Source organism: Anas acuta, chromosome 10, assembly GCF_963932015.1.
Source record: "Anas acuta chromosome 10, bAnaAcu1.1, whole genome shotgun sequence".
Lineage (NCBI taxonomy): Eukaryota > Metazoa > Chordata > Aves > Anseriformes > Anatidae > Anas > Anas acuta.
The window spans coordinates 18174770-18183713 of NC_088988.1; the positions used below are offsets into that span (position 1 = coordinate 18174770).

The following is an 8944-nucleotide window of genomic DNA, read 5'->3' on the forward strand; positions in this document are numbered from 1 at the left end:
AATCACATTTCCTCAAAAACTGAGAATGATGATCTCTCTGTAATTATAGCACTGTATTTTTCAAACATAAATCTGCTGGCTTATACTTTTTTTTTTTTTTTTTTTTTTTTTTTGTAATTATAGAGTTTGAAATTAGCTTCCTGTTGGGGGAAAAAAAGAAAAAGGAAAATGCTGATCCTGGGTGAGTACAGAGAAGTCAGTTGCATGATTGGCAGCAGCCATAGCAAAATGACATTCTGTTTGGTAATTGGGAGTGGTTAGTCATGTCCATCTGTCAGGAAACCCACAAATACAGAAAGCAGATACAGTTTGAATCAGTCTTAATTTTTTTTCCATGATGTGCCAGTCTAGCATGGTTTGGTGAAGCTGTTGGCAGATTCCTGTCCATACACAGATGCTTTTCTGTGGGGACATCTTAAGCAATTCCTTGGGTCACATGGTTCCTGTTTCCCCTTCATCTGCTTGCACAGGCTGGGCTTGGAAGAAGGCCGTGCTCTGCCCTTGATGCTGTTTGCACACTCCCCAGATTACTTGTGACTCTTGTCAGCATGGTAAGAAACCGTTTGCATGTTCCTCTTGCAGCCGTGGATGTCAGAGCACTGTGAAAGATGAACAAATGGTTTGTAAGATCTCTACCGCTTTCTAATTTAGGAATAAGAGAAGTCTTGAGGCTGGTTTCACACTTGGGGCTTGTCTTTTTGCTGTCAAATAAACATTTCTTGTCCTGAAAGAAAATAAGATAAAAATAACTTCAAACACAGCTCCTTTTTCTGCAGCCTTTTTGCAGACAAAGGTGTTATAATTGAGAGAACGTATCTGAGTAAGAACGGAAAGATTCTAATAGACATTTAAGCTGTTTGGTGCCCTATGTACTTCTGGTGTGTGTACATAAAACCAGGCACAGGGAATGTAGTACGTATCCTGCAGTCTTCAGGGGCACCTAGAAATTTGTGAGTTGCTCCATATCCTTATTCAAAGTTACAAATGTGGAGGTGAAGTAGAGGATAACATAGTAATTGGTAATCAAAATGAAAGAGGAAACAAAAGAAAAGGCCAATAATGCAAGGCAATCATTAACTGCCAAATATAATTTGTCAAAGGTGTTCCTTCTAAATTAGACGGTGGCAGCATTTTACCAGATCAATATTGCCTTAGTGACTCCAGTGCAGTCTTGGTAGTTTTTGGCTAACAAATATGAAGAATTGTGGTATTTCCTATGTTTAAATTACAAGACCAAAAATTTGTTGAGTTAGTAACCCTTAAGTGTGGTCAGAAATCCCTATAAGACTGGGACTGGCAGCATCCAAGGCTTGAAAATGTTGTGCATCAGAGCTGTTGCTTGATTATGAAGCTAGACAACCAGAAGAGCAAAGCTCAACAGCAAACTGAGCTTGGTAGTAAATATTACAGCTCAGGGAATGCATGCCCCAGTGCTTGGTGATGTTAGTGGGAAAACATCTATTGACTTCATTTGGAGTTTGAGCTGCCTGTGAAAATAAGTACATTAAATAGTTAACCCAGGTGTTCTTGCCCATCTTCTTCTGCACATCTTACCTAGCCTAATTCATTTAATTAACAACATAATGTGTCCTTGCTGCAACTTAACACTATAATGTATTCTAATTCCATTTTATTCTGGTGCAGCTGTATTTCCAATGCTGTGTTTTATTTCAAAATAGAAGGCAGGAATTGAGAAATTCAATGTCATGCAATAAAGTGGCAACCTTCTAATAGGTAATAGCATTTCAGTTACATTTGCAGAGGAGGAGCACTAATCTAGGTATTTGCTGTATCATAGTAACCTGTTGACAATAGCGAGCATCTCTGTGTTTCTTAACTGGCTTTCGTTAGTGCAATAGGAGTCCCAGACTTACTCATCTGTGGAGATGAATAAGCAACCTTCAAAAAATTTGTCCCAGGTCCAAAGCAACCCAGGCCCTGTGTTCTTTGGCCTAGAACCCAGGCATCTGGAGTCATAGCCAGCACAACTTACCTTTGAGACCAGCCGAAGTGTGCCTCTTTAATATCTCCTTGAGGGAAAGAGTCGTATGTATGCACACACACACAGCTATGCGTCTGGTAACTCCACACCTTGCTGAATGCAGACCTGTGGTAGGAAGGTGCATCACAGCTGCATTCTTCAGACGAATACGCAAATTTTTGCTGCAACAGTTGAATATAACCTGACAATTATTCTCTTCAGTGTCTTGGGTTAATTCTATCCCTGGTTGAGTTTAGAATCCCCAAATGGTTATGTTATAGGTAAAAGATACCTGATAGGTCATTTTAATAGGTCGGTTTTTTTTTTTTTTTTCCTTTAAAGCTATATTAATGTCATTTCTTAGGTGTCATTGCCTCTTCTTCAGTCCATTGTGAATCATGTGCACACAGCAGAGAAAGAACAGAACCCACCTCAGCCCATGAACGGTAAGAAATTTCATGTGGATGACTGCGTAAGGGGTTTGCAAGACTGCCAGTAATTTTTTATATTCAGAGTTAAATAGAGCAATAAGATGGAATTTAAGCTTTAGTGCGATGGATTGAGGCTCTTCAGTCAATCAAATTATAGTTCAATCAGTTCATTTTAATCACTTCTCTGGAGAGAAGTAAACCCCTATGTTGAAGAATATGCAGCAATTTTATTGATGGAAAGTTTAATTGTTTCATTTTTCCTTACCGTCTGTAACACACTAGACTTTTAATCAGTGGGAACTGAAGTTATAATGAAGTAAAGTCCACTTTCCACAGTTCACAACTAGCTGAAAATAATTGGGTTGAGACTCCCATCCAGACAGTGTAATGCCTCTGGCATTTTCCTGAAAACTACACTTAATTGCTTTGCTGATGTTGTTAAGTGGTCCTGAGGGGGATGAAGTAGTAAAGCTGCCCACATATGCAGAGAAACAATACACACAAAAAATGTCTTACAAGGTCCTTAAAGGAGGACCAACTGGTGACTAAAAGAAAATATATGGCCTTTTTTTCCCCTCCCTTCTCTATACCAGAGAGAGCACACAGAGAGGCTGATAAAATAAACCAGGGAAACTCTATAAACACTAACGGTATTTTTATTTAAAGACAGAAAGCTTGGGACCACAGGTACAGAACACGTCAACTCTTGCAATCAAACCTGCAACTCACTTGGCATTTTTACACTGAACGCCAGTTAGTGTGCTGCCTATCTTCAGCACCTTGAGTTTGAGCAACAGATGTACTTGTGTCCCTACAGAGGGAGGACAGCTTGCTCGCTGTGCTCCAAAGTGGCAGCATGTGAGCCAGCTATGAGCTGAAAGCCTTGTCCGGGCATCAGTGGGATGAGCAAGTGTACTGCATTAGGCTCTAAAAATGGCCAGAGAAGGAATAACACTTCAGAATTGCTCCTTATTTGGTACAGTCATAGGGAAACCCTCTGTGGTGGTTTTACCATGCTGGGCAGCTAAACCCCACAACCGCTCTCTCACTCCCCCTCTTTTTAGATGAGGAGGGGGAGAAGTAAAGCAAAGAACAACTCATGGGTTGAGATAAGGATAATTTAATTAAAGGATAATTTAATTAAAATTAATTTAATTAAATTTTTATTAAATTTAATAATAATAATTAAATAGATTATTATGAACTAAACAATTTAACTAAAGGGAAATAAAAAGGGAAAGGGGAAAAGGGAGGGGGAAAGGGAAAATAAAAAGAAGGGAGGAAAACAAACAAATAAAATAAATGAAGGCTATGTGGGAGTGCAGAGGAAAGAAATTACTCTCTACTTCCCACAAATGAGCGATGATTGACCACGTCCTTGAAGCAGGGCCTCAACGCACGTATCTGGTGTTCAGGAGGAGGACCAACGTTTTCCCAACGAGAGCCCACCCCTCCCCTCTTCTTCCTGTTTCCACCTTTTATTGCTGAGTGTGACATCACATGGTATGGAATATCCCTTTGGTTGGTTAGGCCCTGGTGATGTTTCTCTTCTCACTTTTTGCCCACCCCCTAGGAGGGTTAGAGAGAGGCCCGATGCTGTGCCAGCACTGCTCAGCAGCAGACACAACACTGGTGTGGTAACACTGCTGTTCCAGCTACAAGTGCAGAGCACAGCACTGTGTGGGCTGCTGCAGGGAAAGTTAACATTCCAGCCAGACCCAGTACACCCTCCTCAGCTGATTAGCATTTGAGGCCTAAAATGATGAGTGACCTGCTAGACTCAAACACATGCTGATGGAGAGATAGTTATTTAATAGAGAAAAGTACTAATAAACTTAGCTTCACACAGACTTTTTTTTTTAAATTGTTTATTTACATAAGTGGGCACAGGAAATCTCTGGCAACAGCCTGGCCTTCCTCAAGGTGGTAGCTGTGTAAAGTTCAGTATGGCCTTTGTTTATTGTGTTCTTGCTTTCACAGGCTCTGAGCTGAACAACTACCCCGCAAGAATACAGGAGAAGTTTAGGCACCGAATTCTAAAGCAAAAATCCTAATAACCTCCTTTAATGTCACAGCTGAGCCATTAGGGGGATCCCACAAGAACCTCCTTGACTCTAAGGTTAGTACCTTAGATTTGGGCCAGCAAAGCTCCCCAGGCACCTGAAGTGATGCTTTTTCCTTTAAAGTATGCTCAAGTCTTTACAGAGCTTGAGTACCTCGGCATCTAACCCTGTACGGGCCTGACCAAGCCCTGTAATAGGCTTTAATGCCCAGTTCTGCTATGGCAAAGTAGTAACCTCCCATACAATGGAACCACGAGCCATATGCCAAGGAACTTGAGCTGTTGGTTTTGAGACTAGCACTGGGAATAGTGCGTTGTGTCTTATCTAGTTTGTTTGCCTGCCTCTGGGAGAACAGCGCAGCAGCAGCAGTGGTCTCTGTTGTTTTTGGGGTCCCTTTGTGAGACAAGTAACATGGTACGGAACAGTTACAGCAAATAAGGCCTGTGTTTGGAAAAGCTGGGAGAATCTGCTTGGTTTTCGTACTCTGATTCTGAAGGACTGCAGAAACCAAGAAAATCTTCACTGCAGAGGAAAAGAACCTGAAGCATGGCACGCTAAAATGTGCCGGGCTGTTCTAGCTACTCTTCCCTCAGCCTTCTTCAGGAGACAAGTTACTGTCCCAGAAGGGGTAATGTGTCCCACAGCCGTAATGTAACACTGTACGGCAGAGGTGGCAAGCTGACTCTCCTTTGTAAGCAGATGTGCTTCGATTCCTGGGTCTAAATAGAAATAAGAGGGCGTGAATGTTTTGACACACTTTCTCCTGATTTGGCATACTGTATGATTACAGCATGGTACAGCCTCCAGAGGAAATCCAAAATACACCTTCCTGTACAGGCACAAATCTGACTGTCTGATAAACTGTTCATATGGAAAAACATGATTTGCATGGTTGTTCTCAAAGCCAGTGTGTGTATTCATTAGTGGAAGCATGTCAGATAGCGAATGTCAGTAAGATGCCTTCGATATGTTGGTGTCTGGATAATTTTTTTGACCAGCTGAATGGCATATGTTTAAATGTAAACATCTGTTCTGTATTTGTACAGTACTGTCTGTATTTTTTATATTTTCCCTTGGCTAAGAGTTTGATTGAAACCTGCGAAAAAATTGAGATTCATCCCATTTTTAAAGAAACACAACTTCTGTATTATTTCAGCATGTGTCTAGTATGTTTGTTTTCTTACATGGGGAAGGCATTTAAAAAAGGATATTTTTTTTTTCCATAGCCAAACCAGGCTCGGTTTCCAGGCAAAATAAAGAAATTGATTTGCCTCTAAGTCTGTTAACTGAAAAGAATGTTGTCCCTGTAAGAGGGAGTAAGTAACAGTTCTGTGGTAATGACAGTGTAATGGTTTTATCCAGAAAGTTTTCTGATGCAGTTAGAGAACTTGCCATGTAATTAATGACTTAATAAAGGAATGAAATAATACATTTGTTAGTCTATTTATTATACATGGGTGTAACTGAAAAAACAGTGTCATAACAAAGGGATCTGAAAACAGTTATTACAACTCATCAATCAAATGAGCCACTGGAGCACTGTTCCTGATTCTATAACCAGCTTAAAAAGCACAGTTTGATCTAAAGTAATGAACAGGATCTTACTATTACAGCAAAATGACACGAGACATTAGAAACCAACTGGGAATACCTGGAGTGTACAGAGCTAGTGTCTAATGCTAAAGGACAGGAGGATCTTCAGAAACATTGCTAAGTGAGTGACTGTGTTGACTGACTATGAACTTACCAGCATGATGGCACGAAGAGGCTCTTGAAAGAAGCAACAGAACACAACAGAAAGTTGTCTACTGACAGCATTACGAGCATTTCTTTAGTAAATGCTTTGTTCAAGCATACAATCACACTCTCATGAGTGCCCCATGAATACTGGTTTCTACGTTTTGATAGCAGTGAATAACAAATGTCAGTTCTTGGTGGACTTCTGCAGTCTGGTCTTTGTATACTTTTTATATATGTTATCCAATGCCTAAAATAAAATAAAGTTAAAAAACAAAACAAAACCCCGTCACATGTAATGTGAGAAAATTAAATCTATAGTAAAAAAGAACACCCAAAGCTCCATATCAGTCATCATAGCAACACAGAATCACAGCATTTCATAGCCATAGCTTAAAAACAAAACACTTAACAAAGCAAGCAAACAACAACAACAAAAAACACACTACAAGCTGGGTAGTATTGGTGCTACTAACTAGTTGTGCAGTTTAAAAAAATAATTATAATAAAGCCCAAACTGAGCTGCTGCACTGGCAAAACCTTATAAACCTTATTCCTGGGCACTAGGACGAGGCTAGCTAGGCCGAGGTGCCTCGGAATCAGTGCCATCTTGTGGCTCTTTATGATATTAAAAAATAAATGCCAAAGCTCACACCTCTGCTACAATAACTGCAGATGTTCTTAGGATCAACCAAAGTTAAAAACAAACTGCATGTGGTAAATGATTTAAAACATAGTAAGGCTATGTAAATTTGACCATAACTGCTGCAGTTGAGCATGGAGCAGCTCACACCACCTGAATGATTAATGAGGCAAATGCCTACCAATTATGGATCGCTGAAGGTGCACAGTGAGCTGCATGTAATTATAAATCCTAACAACAGATGGAAAATTTTGCAGCATCAAAACCCTGCTCCTTATTAGCCGTGTCCTGTTCTGTGCAAGGGAAGCAGCCAGAGAGCGCGGCTGCTGTGCTGGGGCTGGGGCGTTACCTCCACTGTGGGGCTGCCGGGGTGCTGCAGGCAGAGAAAAGCCAGCACCCCCGGCCCTGCACCCCAGGAGCTGCAGAGCAGGTGCTGGCTGCCTTTTATAGCAGTGTGCTGCTGAGCTACGTGAACTTGGGTGTCAAGGTGAGTTGTGCTTTAAATAAACAAACAAAAAACACCCCAAAAGCACCGACGAAAAAGAAAGCCTGTGAGAACAGCATTAGCTTGCTCTTTAGAGTTAACTTGCTTCTGCATTACTTACACAATGTCAAACACTTCACATCTGAGATGCTCGTTCCTGGCATCAGCCTTAGCTGGGGCCCAAAGAAGCAGCTGCTATTGCTGACTCAAAAAAAAAAAAAAAAAAGCAAGAAACAAAGAAAACTAAACACAGATGAAATTTAACACCCATCCTCCTCTCCCCACAAACCCACCCAAGTAGCTGAAAAGCACCTATAGCCTTTGTGTTGTCGTTTTCACCCTCCCTCGCTCTCAAGATATTAAAATTTAAGTAAATATATAATAATAATAAAGTATAATACAATTCATATTTCATGCACAGCATATAAATTATAAATATAGCATATAAAATATGGAATATAGGTGTTATATATGTGTAATATAACCATATAAAACTGTACATAAAGTAATATGAACACATACGTTACAATGTAAATACATCAAATATGTATATATCATACATAATACAATTACAATAAATATATCCCATAAACCTAAACATAGGTAATACAATAATATAATGGTTGTTATGAACATTATATAGTTTTATTATATGTTCAATTCATAATTATGAATATTAATAATTTTATAACAAATGTTATATATTATAAAATAATTATATTGTGTAATAATTACCTATATAGAATCAGTGACTCCTGCAGTGTTTGAAGAGGCCACATTTTGTTCCTAGCAGTGTAACATTGATTGCATAAAAAGGAAGGCAATAGCTACATGGACAAGATTTAAGAGAGATCTTTGAGGCACAGGGTGAGTCGTTTGCCAGGCTAGCTGTTACACAAGGCAGACGTTATGTCTTCACCCCCAAAAGATGCTGAAGGAAGGTAGACAGAGCCCTGCATGCTTGCAGGTAACACAACGGCTCACCAATACCTTTAATTCATCCATGTCTCATTATCAACATCAGGCTGCTCAAGCGAGCCAGACATTTCCCGCAAAGGCTTTTTGGTAGCATGTATTGTTTAGTGACAAAGTTAGCATCTTATTTCTGCTTTCCTCTGATACCACTTCTATCAAGTATTTGACTTTTTTTTTTTTTTTCTTTTCTTTTTCAATGACCCATAAATTCTTGTAGTTTAGGTTTATGGGATTAAAACCGTATGTATTTATATTTATTTATTAATTTTAAGAAATATGCCATATTTTTAGCAACCATTCTGAAAAGGATCTCAATCTCATGCTACACAGTTTACTGCATGGCTCAAGCCTTCTGATGGCCTTTGACACTCATCTAGTATAATTTTACTATTTACTTAAACTTAGGTAGAATTACCAAGCATGGTTGTTATGATTTTTTTAATGCTTATTGCAAGGTGCTGAAACATGTCACAATCTCTCTGTAGATGGTAGAAATGCTGTGATTTCAGACATCCAAAATTTTCCATATATACAAGGATTAAAACAAAATTAGAAACTGATTTTTTCATGTTGATTTGATTATAATTAAGTTATATTAAAAAAAGTGCATTATATTACGTTGTCCGTAAC

General features: G+C 39.3%; 1 long non-coding RNA gene across 1 annotated transcript; it reads left to right on the forward strand.

The window, feature by feature from the left end:
- The first annotated feature begins 41 nt into the window (after positions 1-41).
- On the forward strand, positions 42-5906 carry LOC137861937 (uncharacterized). The gene is made up of 4 exons (XR_011099934.1): positions 42-181; positions 471-551; positions 2346-2427; positions 4393-5906. It is a non-coding gene; the product is annotated as an uncharacterized lncRNA (long non-coding RNA).
- The last annotated feature ends 3038 nt before the right edge of the window (positions 5907-8944 follow it).